Consider the following 21,108-nt stretch of genomic DNA (forward strand, 5'->3'; position numbering starts at 1 on the left):
CACCAAGGGCAGGCATCCTGTCTGGTGGACCCCAGCCATAAACAAATTGTATAACAAAGAAGGAAGCTACTGCACTCCAGAGCAAAATCCCATAAAGAGAAGGCATCTCTGATCAGCACTAGTAGAAAGCTACGTTCTCTCATAAAAACATCCAAGGCCAACTTTGAGAGAAAAATCGCTATGGACACTAAAGATAACCACAAGGCCTTCTTCAGCTATGTTAGAAACCTGGAAACCCTCAGATATGTTCAGAGTTAGTTCACAATGACAAAAAATACACTGAACCCACAGATATTGCCAACATTCTGGCAGACAGATTCAGTGCAAATTTCTCCCCTCCCTCACCCCCAAAAGAAGAAATACTTATCCCAGCTGAATGTAACCTCCCTGTCATCTCAGATGTCCAGGTGGGAACCGCCCTCAGCAAAGCTAAAAACACAGCATCAATGGGACCTGACGGTATCCCGGGTTGCGTGCTACATGAACTCCAAGAGGAGCTAAATCTGCACATAAAAATGCTATTTAACCTTAGCCTTACTACAGGATATGTACCTGAAAACTGGCGTACAGCAACAGTAGTCCCACTCCACAAAGGAGGTACCTCTACTGACCCTGGTAACTACCGCCCCATAAGCTTAACCAGCCTGGTCTGCAAAGCTATGGAAAGAATCATTATGGAACTAATAAACAGAGACATTGGGGACTTATAGACACTTGATCCCACCCAGTTCGGCTTTGTAAAAGGCAGATCCTGCCTTTTAAACCTGGTTGACTTTTTTGAAACAGTCACTAGAGCCATTGACGAGGGCAAAGCAGTCCATACAGCCTACCTGGACTTGGCTAAAGCTTTCAACACAATACCCCACTCTGGCATCATAGACAAGCTCAACAGCTTAAATGTAAATCCATATGTCACAAGATGGGTGGCAAACTGGCTAAAGGATAGAACCCATAAAGTCAAAATCGCTGGAGCCGTGTCAGACTCAAAGCCAGTGACAAGTGGTGTCCCACAGGGCTCTGTCCTGGGACCCCTCTTGTTCGGCATTTATTTCTCAGATGTGAAAGCAAACATGGGAGGGTTGTGGCTGACAAAGTTCGCAGATGACTGCAAACTAGGTGCCATAGTCGATACACCAGCTGACACATACATCCTACAGAAAGGCCTCACTGAAACGGACAACTGGTGCCGGAGTCATGGCCTTAAACTAAATGCCAAAAAATGTATAGTCATCCCCTTTGGGAAAAACAAAGTGCCCACAAATTATCACATAGGCGGTAACCCACTGAGTATGGAAAAAGTAATCAGAGACCTGGGGACCCAAGTCGATAGTGACCTCTCATTTGACACCCACGTTGCCAAAGTGGTTAGAAAGACTTTCTACCTTGCCCACCTTATCATGAAGGGATTCACATCCAGATCAAAGGAGGTCATTGTGCCCCTGTACTCCTCCCTTATCAGGCCCATGATTGAGTACAATGCCCCATTTGGTATGTACCTCACTCGGCACTTGCAACAGCTAGAGAAACCCCAAAAGTACCTCTCCAAGAGGATCAAGGGTCTCCAACATATGTCATATGTTGCCAGACTAAAGAAACTCCAACTCTATTCAGTAGCATACCGCCTACTCAGAGGTGATCTGTGCCTGACGTACAAGGCCATGTCCAATCAGGAATTGATGGACATGCTCCACCTCAAAAAATCCAAATCCATCAGAACCACGAGAACTAAAGATTTGAACCTCAGCACAAATATGAATAGGACATGCTGGAGGGACAGATTCATAACTCAGAGGCTTCCCATACTCAGGAACAGAATCCCAGTTCATGATAGGCAGAGCCCCACACTGACTCTCTTCAAGAGAAATCTTGATGAGTGGATGGGAGATCGTAGGTTTACCCCAGGGGTCATCTCTGTGTCACTACTAGACAGAGGCACAGTAACCTAATTCTATTATGTAAGGGGGTCTTCACTGTGTCACTACTAGACAGAGGCACAGTATTCTAAATCTATTCTGTACACTTTTGTACCATTACATGGGGTGGCAAAAGCCACATCACTATGGCTAGGCTTATAAATGCCCCAGGGCAGATAGCCTAGTACCAAACTATGAAACTATGAAACTATGTAACTGCAGACACACCTAGAGGTGTCAGTAGGAGGTAACTGCAGACACACATAGAGATATCAGTAGGATGTAACTGCAGACACACCAAGAGATGGCAGATGGATGTAACTGCAGACACACCTTGAGGCATCAGTAGGATTTAACTGCAGACACACCTAGAGGAATCAGTAGGATATAACTGCAGACCCACTTAGAGGAGTCAGTAGGCTGTAACTGCAAACACACCTAGAGGAGTCAGTACGATGTATCTGCAGACAAAACTACAGGCATCAGTGGGTTGTAACTGCAGACACATCTAGAGGGATAAATAGGATGTAACTACAGACACACCTAGAGGCATCAGTAGGATGTAACTGCGGACACACCTAGAGGCATCAGTAGGATTTAACTGCAGATACACTTAGAGGCGTCAGTAAAATGAAACTGCAGATATAACTAGAGGCATCAGTAGAATGTAACTGCAGACACAATTAGAGGCATCAGTAGGATGTAACATCAGACACACATAGAGGCATCAGTAGGATGTAACTGCAGACACACCTAGAGGCATCAGTAGGATGTAACTTCAGACACACATAAAGGCATCAGTAGGATGTAACTGCTGACACACCTTGAGGAGCCAGTAGGCTGTAACTGCAGGCACACCTAGAGGTGTCAGTAAGATGTAACTGCAGACACACCTAGAGGCATCAGTAGGATTTGTCTGCAGACAAACCTACAGGCATCAGTAGGATGTAACTGCAGACACATTTAGAGACATCACTAGGATGTAACTAAAGACACATCTAAAGGAATCTGTAGGATAAAAACTGCAGAAACACCTAGAGGCGTCAGTAGGATTTAACTGCAGACACACCTAGACGCGTCAGCAGAATGTAACTGTAGACACACCTAGAGGCATCAGTAGAATTTAACTGCAGACACAATTAGAGGGGGCAGTAGGATGTAACAGCAGACACACCTAGAGGCACAAGTATGATGTAACTGCAGACAAACCTAGAAGCTTCAGTAGGATGTAACTACAGACAAACCTAGAGACATCAGTCGGATGTAACTGCAGACACACCTTGAGGCATTAGTAGGATGTAACTGCCCACACCTAGAGGAGTCAATTGGCTGTAACTGCAGACACACCTAGAGGCGTCCGTAGGATGTAACTGCAGACACATCTCGAGGGATCAGTAGGATGTAACTGCAGACACACCTAGAGGCATCAGTAGGCTGTAACTGCAGACACTCCTAGAGGAGTGAGTAGGATGCAAGAGCAGACACACCTAGAGGCATCAGTAGGATGTAACTGCAGGCACACCTAGAGACATCAGTAGGATGAAACTGCCGACACACCTAGAAGCATCAGTAGGAAGTGACTGCAGAAACAGCTAGAGGTGTCAGAAGGCTGTAACTGCAGACATACTTAGCGTCAGTAGAATGTAACTTGCAGACACACCTAGAGGTATCAGTAGGATGTAACTGCAGACACACCTAGAGACGTCAGTAGGATGTAACTGCATAAACACCTAAAGGCATCAGTAGGCTGTAACTGTAGACACACCAAGAGGAGTGAGTAGGATGCAACTGCAGGCACACCTAGAGGCATTAGTAGGATGTAACTGCAGACACACCTAGAGGCATCAGTAAGATGTAACTGCAGACAAATCTAGAGACAACAGTAGGATGTAACTGCAGTCACACCTATAGGCATCAGTGGGATGTAATTGCAGACACACCTAGAGGTGTAAGTAGGATGTAACTGCAGACACACCTAGAAGTGTCAGTAGGATGTAGCTGCAGACACACCTAGAGATATCAGTAGGATGTAACTGCAAACACACCAAGAGGCATCTGTTGGAAGTAACTGCAGATTCTCCTAGAGGCATCAGTAGGATGTAACTGCAGACACACCTAGAGGCATCAGTAGGATGTAACTGTAGACACACCTAGAGGATTCAGTAGGCTGTAACTGCAAACACACCAAGAGGTATCAGTAGGATGTTACTGCAGACACACCTAGAGGCATCAGCAGGATGTAACTGCAGACACACCTAGAGTTGTCAGTAGGATGTAACTGCAGACACACCTAGATGCGTCAGTAGTATGTAACTGCAGGCACACCTACAGGCGTCAGTAGGATGTAACTGCAGACACACCTATAGGCATCACTAGTATGTAACTGCAGACACACCTAGAGGCGTCAGTAGGCTGTAACTGCAGACACACCTAGAGGAATCAGTAGGATGTAACTGCAGACACACCTAGAGGCATCAGTAGGATGTAACTGCAGACACAACTAAAGGCATCAGTAGGATGTAACTGCAGACACACCTAGAGACATCTGTAGGATGTAACTGCAGATACACCTAGAAGCTTCAGTAGGATGTAACTGCAGACACACTTAGAGTCATCAGTAGGATGTAACTGCAGAAACACCTGGTGGCATCAGTAGGATGGAACTGCAGACACACCTAGAGGCATCAGTAGGATTTAACTGCAGAAACACTTGGTGGCATCAGTAGGATGTAACTGCAGACACACCTAGAGGCATCAGTAGGTTGTAACTGCACAAAACACCTGGTGGCAACAGTAGGATGTAACTGCAGACACACATAGAGGCATCAGTAGGATGTAATTGCAGATGCACCTAAAGGCATCAGTAGGATGTAACTGCAGACACACCTAGAGGAGTCAGTAGGATGTACCTGCAGACACACCTAGAGGCATCAGTAGGATGTAACTGCAGAAACACCTGGTCGCATCAGTAGGATGTAACTGCAGACACACCTAGAGGCATCAGTAGGATGTAACTGCAGACACACCTAGAGGTGTCAGTAGGATGTAACTGCAGACACACCTAGATGCGTCAATAATATGTAACTGCAGACACACCTAGAGGCATCAGTGGGATGTAACTGCAGACACACCTATAGGCATCACTAGCATGTAACTGCAGACACACCTAGAGGTGTCAGTAGGCTGTAACTGCAGACACACCTAGAGTAATCAGTAGAATGTAACTGCAGACACACCTAGAGGCATCAGTAAGATGTAACTACAGACACAATTAGAGGCGTCAATAGGATGTAACTGCAGACATACCTAGAGGCATCAGTAGGATGTAACTGGAGACACACCTAGAGGCATCAGTAGGATGTTACTGCAGACACACCTAGTGTCATCAGTAGGATGTAACTCTAGACACTCCTGGAGGCATCAGTAGGATGTAACTGCAGAAACACGTTGAGGCATCAGTAGGTAGCAACTGCAGACAGACCTAGAGACATCGGTAGGATATAACTGCAGAAATACATTGAGGCATCAGTAGGATGTAACTGCAGACACGACTAAAGGTGTCAGTAGGATGTAACTGCAGATACATCTAGAGGCATCAGTAGGATGTAACTGCAGACACACCTGGAGGCATCAGTAGGATGCCACTGCAGACTCAACTAGAGGCATCAGTAGGATGTAAATGCAGACACACCTAAAGGCATCAGTAGGATGTAACTGCAGGCACACCTAGAGACATCTGTAGGATGTAACTGCAGATACACCTAGAAGCTTCAGTAGGATGTAACTGCAGACACACCTAGAGGCATCAGTAGGATTTAACTGCAGAAACACTTGGTGGCATCAGTAGGATGTAACTGCAGACACACCTAGAGGCATCAGTAGGATGTAACTGCACAAAACACCTGGTGGCATCAGTAGGATGTAACTGCAGACACACGTAGAGCCATCAGTAGGATGTAACTGCAGACGCACCTAAAGGTATCAGTAGGATGTAACTGCAGACACACCTAGAGGAGTCAGTAGGATGTACCTGCAGACACACTTAGAGGCATCAGTAGGATGTAACTGCAGAAACACCTGGTCGCATCAGTAGGATGTAACTGCAGACACACCTAGAGGCATCAGTAGGATGTAACTGCAGATACACCTAGAGGCATAAGTCGGATGTAACTGCAGACACACCTAGAGGCATAAGTCGGATGTAACTGCCGACACACCTAGAGACATCATTAGGATGCAACTGCAGACACACCTAGAAGCATCAGTAGGATGTAACTGTATACACACCTAGAGGCATCAGTAGGATGTAACTGCAGACACACATGGTGGCATCTCTTGGCTGGAATGAGTTATATTATACTAATTTAAAACTACACAAATTACACCTTCCACAAGCTTTAATACCACTGAGTACCATGGCATGGGGGTAGTAGTAATATTTTCCACCTGCTTTTAAAAACTTTCTCAATTATTCTTTACACTTGAGCCCCTTTTGTAAATAAATCTTGGCATATTATGTATCACTTGCATGTTACCAGAACTAGCTTTTAGTATTTTCCAGTTATAGAAAAATATTCTAAATATACTGTGATTCATGGTTAGATTCAAGCACTAATATTGTGTCATAGCCATGACTCACCAACTTAGCAGTGTTCATATCTTCACTCTTACCCATGGGAGGGCAAATTTGTAACCCCCAATTTCAGGTGACATCATGGGAAATATCATTAAGCAATTGTGATGGATAGCCCTCTCAATAAACATTTTATAACTTTACTTCTTTCAATAAGGACATTATTGCAATTAGAAACAATTAATACCCTCACTATTTGCCACTTGACTACGTTTTTCTTTTGAATCAATGGGTGGCAAATAGTAAAATGGAGGTAACTATTGAAAAAGTGGGTTTTCTGAAGATGGTAAAATAAAACCTCTTTGCTTCTTTAATTATAGTCATATCTAGGTAATCAATTCTTACACCACTAAAGAAATGCATTAACTTGAAAAAACTTGAGTGTTTTGTAGGTAGTCCAAAAAGTTCTCAGTATTCCTACCTGTATCTCTCAATACCATAAAGATGTCATCCAAGTATTTAAGATATATTACACAATTAGAATTATGGGCTGATGGTAAAATCATTTGCTTATCCCATTCCAATAAGACCAAATTAACATAGATGGGGACACAAGCTGCCAACATAGCTCTGCCCCCCCTTGATTAGCCAAAAATTCTTCCTCAAAGTAAATAATATTATTATTTAAAACTATAAGCCCCAAAATAGCATTGGTTTCATTAACATTCAAGAATTTACAACTCATCAGGGTGTGGTTAGCCAAATGTAGATTTTCAACATGCAGAATAGTGGAAAATAGGTCCACAACATTGACCATTAAAATGCCCACACTGGGATTCCAAAGGCCATTGTGTATTCCACCTAAAACGTCCCAAGAGTCTTTAAGCAAATTGGATTTTATTACAAAAAAAGTTTAACATTTTGTCAATATAGACAGACAAATGACATATTTTTGAAAATTGGGTTGCCACTATGAGTCTAAAAGGAGGGTCACAAATATTCTAATGGGCTTTGGGTATTCCAAAAATGCAAGACCTTTCCCAATTATTGGTTGAGGTTGGTACGTACAGTGTTAAAAAAATTATTCTGCTTTTTCCAATTTACAATAGTCTGCTTCTTAGATTTTGCAACATCACAAATAGAGTTCAAAACTGGAGCTAGATTCCCTGCTACATTTGTTATATTCTCCATAGCTGAAACCAGGTTTGTGTGACCAGGTTGAATAAATCTGCATGTATTAGCTGAAGAAAGTTATAACTGTATTAATATGGTTTGTTGCTATTGTTGAAAGCTATTTCATCCTTCTCAGTCTGGGAGGTCTCTAACAAGGTAAATGAGACAACAGCACAGTAAACTGGGCTGGTGCAATGACCATTGTGAGAATGCAAAGGGGGATTTTAAGCAAAACAGCTGAAATAGGAGTCATCAAAAATATGTAATATACTGCAGTAAAGTACTTACATTGATAAGTCTCTGCAGGTCTTTTGGAATATGGACCTCACTGAAATATTGCTTACAGATAGGCATTATACTGAAGTAATACACTTACACTGAGGGCAAGTCTTTTGGAATCTGTGGAGGCTTACACCAGAGTACGACCCTTACACTAAGAGCAACTCAAAATGTATCGTGGTCTGTTGTGTAAGACCAACAACATGCATGGAGTGATAAACCCCTGAATATGATCAAGCCAAACTCATTTAAATTAGTAGCAAATGTGCTGCAGTAGCTGACCAGGACAGTGATACATGGTGAAGTGAGGTCTGCTTGGCTTTCTCTGAGATGAGCTATGGCAGTCCTATGTCTCTAAGTGCAGAATCAATCGAGAGGCCACAGTCTAGACCAGAGATCATAAGAGGAGGTTTCCTTCAAAGAGTTGCAGCTACTGAGTATATGCCTGCTGCAAAAGTAGGAGGCACCCCTCCTTGCAGATATGTGCATTGCATGTCAACCCTATGGAAACTCAAACATGTGCAGGAGAAATTGTAAGGCATTAAAGCTAAAGCTCCAATTCCTCAAAAGGCTGACAACACCGTTTCTGCTCCTCATCCATTGTCCCTAAGCAGAAGAAATGATAGCCACAAGGCAGGTCCCTTGAGATGAAAAATATGAGCTGACTAGCATGCAGGAAGATGGATGGATGTGATTGGGAGAGGAAAAACACATTGAAAAATAATGAAGGCCTTAAAGGAATATTATCATAAAATTCTGTAAAAATATAGAAGATATGGAATGTATTTTTGATGAGGTATCATATAAAAGTAGCACATTTGAAAGCCAAGTATTGCAGTTACAATAATCTAACGGTCTTCTAAAAGTGAAAAAGAATGATGACTCAAAAAACAGACACACAAGATCAAATAACAGAATTTCTGTCTTACAATAATATATTGAAGAGAAAGCTATAAGATGTTTGATGAATTTGTTGACAGAAGCTTTGCAATTACAAAATGACTTTGGATACCTCAACATTTTTTGTATAAAGCCCAAGCCCACCAACATACTTAATCCTGTCCTTAAACACTGGTCATTTTTGCTCATCAAATTGCTTTTTTAAGAACATCCTTCAAATTACCATTTGAAATGTATTATTTAAATTATTCCATAATAGTGAGAAAAAGAAGAAAATAATACTTCCCTTAAAGCATAAAACGTGAAATACTACTTCCCTTAAGGCATAAAATGTGAAATACTACTTCCCTTAAGGCATAAAACGTGAAATACTACTTCCCTGAAGGCATAAAACGTGAAATACTACTTCCCTTAAGGCATAAAATGTGAAATAATACTACCCTTAAGGCATAAAACGTGAAATACTACTTCCCTTAAGGCATAAAACGTGAAATACTACTTCCCTTAAGGCATAAAACGTGAAATAATACTTCCCTTAAGACATAAAACGTGAAATAATACTTCCCTTAAGGCATAAAACGTGAAATAATACTACCCTTAAGGCATAAAACATGAAATACTACTTCCCTCAAGGCATAAAACGTGAAATAATACTTCCCTTAAGGCATAAAACATGAAATACTACTTCCCTTAAGGCATAAAACGTGAAATAATACTTCCCTTAAGGCATAAAACATAAAATACTACTTCCCTTAAGGCATAAAACGTGAAATAATACTACCCTTAAGGCATAAAACGTGAAATACTACTTCCCTTAAGACATAAAACGTGAAATAATACTTCCCTTAAGGCATAAAACGTGAAATAATACTTCCCTTAAGGCATAAAATGTGAAATAATACTACCCTTAAGGCATAAAACGTGAAATACTACTTCCCTTAAGGCATAACACGTGAAATAATACTTCCCTTAAGGCATAAAATGTGAAATAATACTTCCCTTAAGGCATAATGCATAAAACATGAAATAATACTTCCCTTAAGGCATAAAACGTGAAATAATACTTCCCTTAAGGCATAAAAAGTGGAGGGTCTCAAGTGCATTTCAGATTTCAACATTCACTTTTCAAATGATCTTTCAAATGACCCACTGATGTTTAAATACTGCAGGCAAACCCTCTTGGCTGTATCACAAAAGGTGTATTTAAAAATAGAGTTAGTGTTAGTGAGTATTAATCTGAAATGATAGTTAAGCAGATCTGAGCTTTTAAAACATTGTAATTTGATGTGATTTAATTGCATATCAGTTAAGATTGCATATCTGGTGCTTAATTTAACATTGGAGTTGTCTAGAAACTGTCAATGCGGCATTGTAAGTTCACAGTTGATTGATTTGTCTTTCTCATTTTCAATTGACTGAAAGCTGTTAAATGATTGTGACATGAAAACAAAATGCGTTTTGTTTTTATTAGCCCCTTACTTGATGCAAATAATTATTTTACTGAGTGTGACTCTCAGCATTTTAATGCATGACAGATTGCAAGGCTAAGCTTCTTAGTGAATGAATTCTGGGTAAATCCAAAAACAGTGGGGGTCAAAGGCTCAAAAGCAAATTCATATTATAAATATCTTCCTAATAAATTTAGTAAGTGCCAGAGTAGCAGGTTTTTATATTAGAATATGTCTTCTGAAGGATATGAAGTCTGAAGCTCAAATGTCTGTTATTATGTAGTGACTTCAATCCTCAACAATTTGCTGGAAAACAACAATTTTTGCGAACATTCAAAACTATGATGTAAAAATCTGGACAGTTGAGAGGTATGTTACTGAGTCAGTCTTCATTACTTCGATATGTAAGCTTTGACCCTCGGGATATAGGATGATCATTGAAGACAACCTATGTGAAACGAATAACTTATTAGGTGCTAGAAATAGAAACTTGTCATCTACAGCTAGTGCAAGAGGAAAGCCCCTTTCCTCCAGGTATATCAGCTTGTCTAGGGATGCAGCCTCTTCATTTAAGGTATGAGAGATAAAAACTACCAAAATATTTCTTTTATATTATATTTATATTTTTATGTGACTCTAATTTGACCATTTTTATTATTGAAACAGGGTTTGCACAGCGAACTTTTAACCAACTGCCCTAGATATTAAGCTTACTGGAAGTGTTGGTGAAGGAGGTTTTGTTCTTTTTTTATCTCTTTCTTTCTCTTTCTTCAGTTGACCTTTTCTTATAGATACCTACTATGAAACCCAATAGAGAAGACACAGCAAAATGCTTCATATGAACACTTTTAACTGAAGCCTTATCACTTAGTTCATTTGTGGCAGTTTATTTTCTTTTGAGAATTATAATGTGGAAGTTTATTTTTTGAAAGTATTGTATCATTTACATCACATCATTAAGAAGTATTATGATTTCTAACTCACATATGCATTTCAGAAAAGTATTTAGGGCTCATGAGTAATATATATGAAAAACACTTCTGCTATAGTAGCAACACACAATCTATGCTTTTAAAATAAAATGTATTCTTAGGGCTGTTACCCATAATGTTTAACTTCTTAGTGCAAGAAATATCAAAATAAATAAATAAATGGGGGACAAAGGCCCAAAATCAGGAACACATTTTTAACTATTGATCTAATAAACCTGGAGAATTGCTATAAAAGCAAGTTTTGCATTGGCATGCATTTTCTGAAAACTATGAAGTCTGAAAATCAAAACTGCCATCATTTAGTAACTTCAGTCCTCAACAACTTGCCAAAAAATATACATTTTATGAGGAACAGACCAAAAGCATGAGATAAAACTCTGGAAGTTTTGTGAAATTTTGAACACCTGAGAAGTATGTTATGTTATGTCATATAGCACATCTTAAATCACTTTATACATTTCTCTGAGACAGTAATCTGTATCAGTCTCGTGACTTAAACTTGCATCTTGATTAAAAGTAGCAGTATGGAGTTTTAAAAGCTGTTTTTGTCACAGTCCCACATATGCCTTATGAGTCTCATGTCTTAGTCTTGTATCCTGGTGTGAAATTTATACATTTATAGACCTATAAAACTTGTATAAAACTCGTTAGTCTCTTCATATAAAACTCGTATAAAACTCGTTAGTCTCTTCATATAAAACTTGTATAAAACTCGTTAGTCTCTTCATATAAAACTTGTATAAAACTCGTTAGTCTCTTCATATAAAACTCGTATAAAACTCGTTAGTCTCTTCATATAAAACTTGTATAAAACTCGTTAGTCTCTTCATATAAAACTCGTATAAAACTCGTTAGTCTCTTCATTATTCACTTTCTTTAGATTTCTGACTAGAGTGCTCAGAATATTCCAAAACCATATGCAGCATATTCATATTTACTTCCACAACATATCCATAATTCCATAATTTGAATATGATACGCAAGTCATTTGCTAGTATTTAATCTATAGGTTTTAGGTTATGGTATCCCTACATTTTATATCCTTCATATGCAAATAATTCAATGTATTTATGTGATATACATAACAATGCTTCCTTCAAAATAAATTGCTGTTCAACTTTAGCAGTTGTGAGCAGGTAAAGAAAGGCATATCTTCTTATTGTCTGGCAGTAATAAATCTTTTTTAAGACTTCTTCCCTGGTATCGTTGAGAAAAAAAAAGAGAGTTTTGCTCATTTCTGGTGGCACAGAATGATGAACGCACAACTATAGTCCAGACAACCAAGGCTTTATTAGCTGCTCGGGCAGTTCAAGTATTTGGCAGAAGAGGAGGGGCATGTCCATCCTAGGCATGTGATCATGAGCCATCTACTACCAAAATCCCTTGCAGGAAGGGCTGTATTGCAAAATGTAGTCCTGGAGCAGACATTTGGCCACTAAGACTACTTCATTGTTAGCTGTCATAATGGGTTAATGGGTGCACTGGAGGATGCACCCACATTCGTAAAGGCACCATGATTCCAGTGGTGATGGAAATCATCCATCACCACCCCCCCCACCCCCGCCGGGAAGGCTAGACTTAAATAAATATGTAGTAATTGCTGGAATGCTGGCTAGGGTAAAAGATACTGCTGAGGCTGTCACTATGACTAAATGTAGTCTACTGATTTGGCTCTGCTGATACTTTAAGGTATGAAACATATCAGTTCTCCTTCCATCTGCTTGCTGCAAAGTCTGGATACTCAGTGGTTGAATACTCAATGGCAACTCCAGATTAACATGATTTATCATGGAATATGGACATCAGAGCAGAAGATAAAGTAGCTCCAACTGCAGAAAAGATCAAAGACAACAGAGTACAGCGGTTTGGGCATGTGTGCAGAAAAGTAGAAGACAATCTGGTGAAGACGATTTGGGATAGACAGGAAGAAAGCAGGAAGAAAAAGAGATTTAAACCCTGTCACTGTTGCTGTATACCAGGCATCACACAAGTTAGAGGAGCATAAAAGTATTTTTATTGTAATCCAAGTAGAAAAAAACAAAATCTCAGGATTCAACAGTCAAAAGTAGTTTAATGTACAAGCTTTCGAGATAAACTATCAAATACAAAACCCATAAATGCTCATCCAGTATATATACACACAGTGCCAGCCTATCGACTTATTAACAAATGAATCAATTAAGCAGTTAAGCATAACATTTGTTAAATTAAAGCACAACTATTAGCTCTATACATAAAATTGTTTGTATTTTAAAATGGGCTTGATACTATTAACTTTGTTGAGACCTGGTGGTGCATCTGCTCTAAAAAAAATTATCCATTTATATTCTGCCCTTTCAGTTGCATTAATAATGTCTCCACCTTTCTTGTTCTTGAAAAATCACTGAAGTATCCTAAATCTAAGACTATGATCAGCTCCTTGCTGTAAAATATGTTGACTAAAAGCATTCATTTCAACTTTCCTATGAATTTCAGATAAGTGTGACGAAATTAGCTTAGGTACATAGGTTCATAGATTAGTACTAGGCTAATTGCCCTCGTGGGCCATTTTAAGCCTAACCAATTATCCCTTGTGAGACTCAAACCCTGCACTTTGTGTTTGTAAGGCAAACACCCTAACCATTAGGCCACCCTCCCAAACCCTTTTCAAATTTACAGTTAGTTTTTCCTATATAAAAACTCAAACATTTTATACAGTTACCCAAATATATAATATTTTCAGTATCACATGTACCAAATGTGTTAAATACAACTCTCATATTCGTTATAGGGTGAACAAATTCAGAATGTGTGTTAATAAACTTGCAGTATGTGCACTTATAGCATGGAGTAGTGCATTTTTCTTTACACATACTTCTTTGGCATTAACCTTTAAATCTTTATAACACAGTAACTGTTTAATGTTCTTTTCCTTCTTATATACAAAAAATGGTTTCTCCCCAACTATCCTTTTAACATTAATATCTGAGTTTAAGACAGTCCAGTTCCTCTCAATAATACCTTTAACTTGAGATGAGTGTCTATTAAATTTCATTATATAACCTAAGTTATAGTTTTCATGCTGACCATTACTATATTGTTCATCTAACCTATCATTCTTGAAATAAGGTGCTGCCACAGTATGTCGTTGTTTTTTAACATCTTCAGCCACATTGTCTAACAAAGTTTTATCATATCCCCTACATAAAAAATCTTTAGACATAGCCTCAACTTCGGATATAAATCCTTCTTCCATAGTATTCAGTTGGCTAGCTCTTAGAAATTGACTCTTTACTACCCGTTTATATATGTGCTTAGGGTGCAGACTAGAATTATGTAGATATCCAGTAGTCTGCACATTTTTCCTATAGATAGTAGTCTGAATTAGATTATGCTGCTTAAATAATTTCACATATAAATAATTAATCTCCTTACTAGAACAACACATTTCAAATTTCAGGAATTCAGTAGTTAACTGTAAATGATTAACCAACTCATTTAAAGAAACCTGACTCCCTTTCATAATAGTAGTATGTCGTCTACAAAGCATTTATAAAAAATCAAATCAGGGTGTGTATACCCATCAGATGAGAAAATATGAATTTCCTCCAACCTGGCTAAAACCAAATTAGCGTAGCTATTAGCTACTGGTGTCCCCATGCTTACACCGGAGATTTGATGATAAATATCATCTCTAAACATAAATACATTGCTTTGTAGTACTAATTCTAAAAGGGAGCATATCAAAGAAATCTTAGCTGAAAAATTACTGTGTTGTACTATAAATTCACGTACATAATCAATACCTAATCCACTGGGGATCACAGTAAATAATTTTACATCCATTATTATAAATAAAACATTTATAGCATCTATGTCTTTCACAAAATCACCTAACATTTTAAAGAAGTTACATGTATCTGTAATAAAAGCTTTACTGTAGTTCAGCATAAGTATTAGTTGCTGGTCAAGATATTTAGATATGCCTGTTGTAGCCCATTGGCCACGCGAGACAATAGATCTCATAGGTGGATGTAACAAACTTTTATGGACCTTTGGCAGACCATATATTGAAGGGCAAACAGGATGTTCAATATATAAATAATTATATTCCTCAGGCATAATAGCTAACTGCATAAGTTGGTCATACAAGTCCGATTTAATTCTGTAAACAATATTATTCGAGTCAACTTAATTAATAATTTTAAAAGTATTAACACCACTCAAAAACTCAAGCATTAAACGTTCAAAATGTCCACGATCAATTATAACTGTTTTCCCACTCTTGTCAGCAGATTTGATAACAACATCATACCTGGCACACAATTCAACTAATGACTTTTTCTCAAATTCATTTAAATTATAGTACCTAAATGCTTTACTTTTGAAAAACAGATCATAAAAGTCATTTTCACACATACATAAGCTTGCTTCCTGCCTTTCCTGTAAGCCGTCTAGCCCAGATACAGATTTGCTGCATCCAGGACTGTTTGTAAGCTTCTGAGCCCCCAAGCCTTTCTGTGTTGGAGGGAAGCCTTCTAGCTTAATTTTATTTCTTAGAACTAGCCAGTTTTCTAGTTTCAGCACTCAAATCTGTTTCTTTGAGATCAGCACTTGTTCAGAACTCATTGTAAGCACTAAATAAGCTTCACATTACTACAGCACTCAACTTTCCTCACTTGTCTAGAGGAAAACAGTCTTTAGTACTTAATAAATAAGCACCTATCCAGGCATGTCTAAGGGTCAGCTCCTAGTGTTTTCTCCTGTCTACATGAGGCTAACACAGAAGGTCTTTGGCTAATGAAGTTCACAGATGACTGCAAACTAGGAGCCATAATCAAAACTTCAAAAGATGTGGACATCCTACAAAAGAGCGACACTGAGACAGATTTCTGGTGTCAAAGCCATGGCCTCAAGCTCAATGCCAAAAAGTGCATTGTCATCCCTTTTGGTAAAAACTCTCAACCCATGAACTACCACATAGGTGGTAGTCTACTTAACACCGAAAGTGTAATAAGAGACCTTGGGATACAGGTGGACAGTAGTCTTTCCTTTGATAATCACATCACCACAGTAGTCAGGAAATCCTTGTACATGGCACACCTCATCACAAAAGGTTTCTCATCCAGGAAAAAAGAGGTTGTTGTTCCCCTCTACTCGTCACTCATTAGACCCATTATAGAGTACAATGTCCCTTTTGGTATGCACCTCACAAGACATCTACAACAACTGGAAAGGCCGCAAAAATACCTCATAAAGAGGATTACCAGCCCCAAACTGATGCCCTACGCAGACTGTCTCAAAAAACTGCAGCTTTACTCCATCGCATATCACCTACTCAGGGGCGATCTCTGCCTAACACACAAAGCTATGTTCAACCCAGAGCTTTTAGACATGCTCCAATCCCTCCGAGCTACATGCTCTAGGGACCTTAACCTTGTCACCACAATAAACAGAACATGCTGGAGGGATAGATTCCTGTCCCAGATACTTCCCATACTCTGGAACAAACTACCTATCTATATCAAACAAAGCTCCTCATTAGCACGCTTCAAGAAAAATCTTGATGATTGGATGGGAGATAGGAAATTCACCCCAGAGATTACTTCTGTGGCTCTGCTCGACAGTGGCACAGGAAAATAATTTTCTTGGTTGGCGAAAGCCAGGGTACCTTTTGGTTAGGCTTATATAGGCCCTAGGGCCAATAACCTAGTACCTACCTATGAACCAATGAACCTATGAATCTGGGCATCTTGGGGCAATGTAGCAATTGCCTCAGGTACACAGACAACACTCTCCTCCTACCACCCAACACTACAACCTGTGAGAGATGCACTTATATTGCCAAACTGGAAGCAAAGCTCTCTTCACCCAAGACTGGACTAGACAGTCAAGACAAGAAGGTAAACACTTGCACCACACCACACTCATCGCAGAGTCCCTCAAAACCTACACCACCAAAACACACACACAGAAACACAAAACACACATCTATATTCGCGGAGGCTCTCAATACAAATCTACCCAAGCAACAGGGACCTCCAAAGCAGAAACGCAAGCAACCTCCAGCCTCCAACACAACCCAAATGACACATAGCCTACAAACTCAGTGTGCCACTCAACCACAGCCCATGAGGCATAACAACATACCCAGCACTCTAGTCATAGTTGACTCTATATTGTATAATAAAAAGATTACTAGCGTAAGCAAAACAATGAAGGGGTGAGCCGTTACCATAAATGTACGCTTATATAAGCTCGAAATAATCTTTGTTCACAACAACTGTTACAGTCTCAATATTACGAATGCTGTCCACTCAGTTATAGATACTGCTCTTGAAATAAATCTCAGGAGATAAATTTCTGGAAATAAATTGATGTGCAAAATGCCAGGATCCATATTAATCCAAAATTTAATGTGTGCACTTCAGGTAAGCTCCACATAAAATCTTCATCAGACCTGATTAGCAATAATTAATCATATGTAATACACAATAAAAACAATTAAATTTCTAAGACAATTATTTATATAACTAATAGTAATACATTTAATATATTTAATAATATGCCAACCTAAATCCATTTGCTTACTTATCTATTCTATTAAATATTTCACCATATATTACAAATCAATATTTAATAGAATAGATAAGTAAGCAAATGGATTTAGGTTGGCGTGAATGACCTGAGACGTACCTCCATGGACTACATGAAAAGAGACATGGAGGAGCTGTCCGATCTTGTAGCCCAGGCAGGTATGACCCTAGCCCTGAGTAGCATCCTGCCATCACCCAGAATGATACCACAGTACAAGGACAAAATGATTGACTTCAACAATTGGCTAAGCTTCTGGTGTCATTCTAAGGGGATCCAGTATCTGTCTGCCTGGGATGACATGATCGACAAACCACCATGCTTTGCCAGAGATGGCCTGCACCTGTCGCCCTTGGGATTCTGGATACTGGCTAAGGCTCTTGCCATCCCTATAGTGCCTTTTTTAGGCAAGGTTCAAATGACAAATTCACCACCATAACAGGTACAAGCAAACAAAATCTGAGGGTAATGCTACTTAATGCTAGAAGTCTAAACCTCAAAATGCACTCACTCGAGGCACTTCTTAAAATGGAGAACATCAACATCTGTACAGTGACAGAGACCTGGTTCAAGGCTCCCGAGAGCACCCCTGCATTACCAGGCTATAATTCATACCACACCTTTCGGCCACCTAACCTGGATCGAAATACTAAAGGCGGAGACATGTCCATATTCATTAAGGATATCCACACCTCCAGGCTAGACGCTCAGCATAATGCATCCGAGATTATCCAAGTGCAACTAACTCTGGGCAAGACCGCAATCCAAATTGTAGCTTGCTACAGATCCCCCACTATGACCCAGGATTCCCACTCCTCATTTCTTGATGCACTGGAAAATATTAAGGTACAACCTAACACCCTAATAATGGGTGATTTCAACTACCCCACCATTAACTGGGAAAACTACTCATGTACCAACTCTTGTGCTCAACGTTTTCTGGAATTCATAAATTCCAACACCTTGGATCAACTTATCCACACCCCCACCAGGGGCAGCAGTATCCTAGACCTGGTCATTACCAACATGGGCGACCAGTGTTCCACACCTGAGGTCAATTCCCCATTGGTCAGATCTGACCACAAGCTAATTACCCTTGACATCCACATCCCACCCCCATCCCCCATTAGGGAAACCACAGCAAAAAATTTCTCCAAAGCCAACTTTGCGCTTCTTAAGACAGAAGTGGCAAACTTCACGACACCCATGCTGACGGACAATAGAAGTACCATTGCTGAATCCTATACAAATGCACTTTATAAGCACTTACACGAGTGCATGGATCATGCAATCCCTAACAGAACCAAGATGCTATCCTCCAAAAAATGGAAGCCAATCTGGTGGTCCCCTGCTATAAACTAACTTTACAACTGAAGAAAGAAACTGTCACAAAAAAGAGTAAAATCCCATGATTGGAGGAACTCCATGGTCAGCCTCAGTAAGAAGCTGAGATCCCTCATAAAAACCTCCAAAGCTAGTTACAAAAACAAAATCGCTACTGATTCTGAAGACAACCACAAAGCATTCTATAGCTATGTCAAGAATCTCAATGGCAACACTCAGATCTGCTCTGAGTTACAGCACAAAGGCAAGAAAATTACAGAACCAACTGATATTGCCAACATCCTGGCAGATAGGTTCAGTGCTAACTTTACCCCTCTGTCACCCCCTAAAGGGCTCATCTCTATACCAGAAGAATGCAAAGTTCCTGTAATCATGGCTGCAAAGGTAAAAAACACACTCTTTAAAGCCAATAACACAGCATCCATGGGACCTGACAACATTCCAGGCTGTGTTCTACATGAATTGCCAAATGAACTGGCACCCCACCTAAGTACCATGTTCAGTCATAGCCTCACCTCCAGCTTTGTGCCCACTGAATGGCACACAGCAACTGTTATTCCACTCCACAAAGGGGGAGCCAACATGGACTTTGGGAACTACCACCACATTAGCCTGATGAGCCTGGTCTGCAAGGCTATGGAATGTATCATCATGAAACTTATAAACAATGACACTGATAATCTCCAAACTCGACCCTACCCAGTTTGTGTTAGTAAAAGGCAGATCATGTCTCCTAAACCTGAAATAGACTTCTTTGAAGCGGTCACCAAAGCCGTAGATAAGGGTAAGGTGGTCCACACAGCCTATCTAGATCTTGCCAAGACTTTTGACACCATCCCCCAATCTGGAATTATAGATAAACTTACTAAACTAGGTATAAATCCCTATGTCACAAGATGGGTTGCCAACTGGCTCACTGACAGAACCCACACTGTGAAAGTAGCAGACTCTAAATCCAACTTCAGACCAGTGACAAGTGGAGTACCACAGGGTTCAGTCCTAGGTCCTCTCCTGTTTGGTATCTACTTCTCTGATGTACAGGCTAACACAAGAGGTCTTTGGCTAACAAAGTTTGCAGATGACTGCAAACAACGACCCATAATCAAAACTCCTAACAATGTGGACATCCTACAAAAGGGCCTCACTGAGACAGATGCCTGGTATCAAAGCCATGACCTCAAGCTCAATGCCAAAAAGTGCATTGTCATCTCTTTTGGTAAAAACTCTCAACCCATGAACTACCACATAGGCGGTAGTCTACTTAACACTGAAAGTGTAATAAGAGACCTTGGGGCACAGGTGGACTGTAGTCTCTCCTTTAATAATCACATTGCCACAGTAGTCAGGAAATCCTTCCACGTGGCACACCTCATCACAAAAGGTTTCTCATCCAGGAAAAAAGAGGTCGTTCTTTGCCTCTACTTGTCACTCATTAGACCCATTATAGAGTACAATGCCCCTTTTGGTATGTACCTCACAAGACATCTACAACAACTGGAAAGGCTGCAGAAATATCTCACAAAGAGGATTACCAGCGTCAAACCAATGCCCTATACAGAACGTCTCAAAAAACAGCAGCTTTACTCCGTCGCATATCACCTACTCAGAGGCAATCTCTGCCTAACACACAAAGCTATGTCAAACCCAGAGCTTTTGGACATGCGCCACTTAAAGAAATCCCAATCCCTCCAAGCTGCATACTCTAGGGACCTAAACCTTGTCACCACAATAAACAGAACATGTTGACTGGATAGATTCCTGTCCCAGAGACTTTCCATACTCTGGAACAAACTACCTATCTATATCAAACAAAGCTCCTCATTAGCACTCTTCAAGAAAAATCTTGATGATTGGAGGGGAGATAGGAAATTCACCCCGGGGATCACTTCTATGGCTCTGCTTGACAGGGGCAC

General features: G+C 39.9%; 1 protein-coding gene across 1 annotated transcript in view; it reads right to left on the minus strand.

Moving 5' to 3' along the window:
* Nucleotides 1–21,108, minus strand: part of LOC122790291 (carcinoembryonic antigen-related cell adhesion molecule 5-like) — a 663,376-nt gene that overhangs the window by 238,802 nt on the left and 403,466 nt on the right. The gene's annotated exons all lie outside the window — the stretch shown is intronic.

Source organism: Protopterus annectens, chromosome 16.part0 (genome assembly GCF_019279795.1).
Source record: "Protopterus annectens isolate FY-2018-M chromosome 16.part0, PAN1.0, whole genome shotgun sequence".
Lineage (NCBI taxonomy): Eukaryota > Metazoa > Chordata > Ceratodontiformes > Protopteridae > Protopterus > Protopterus annectens.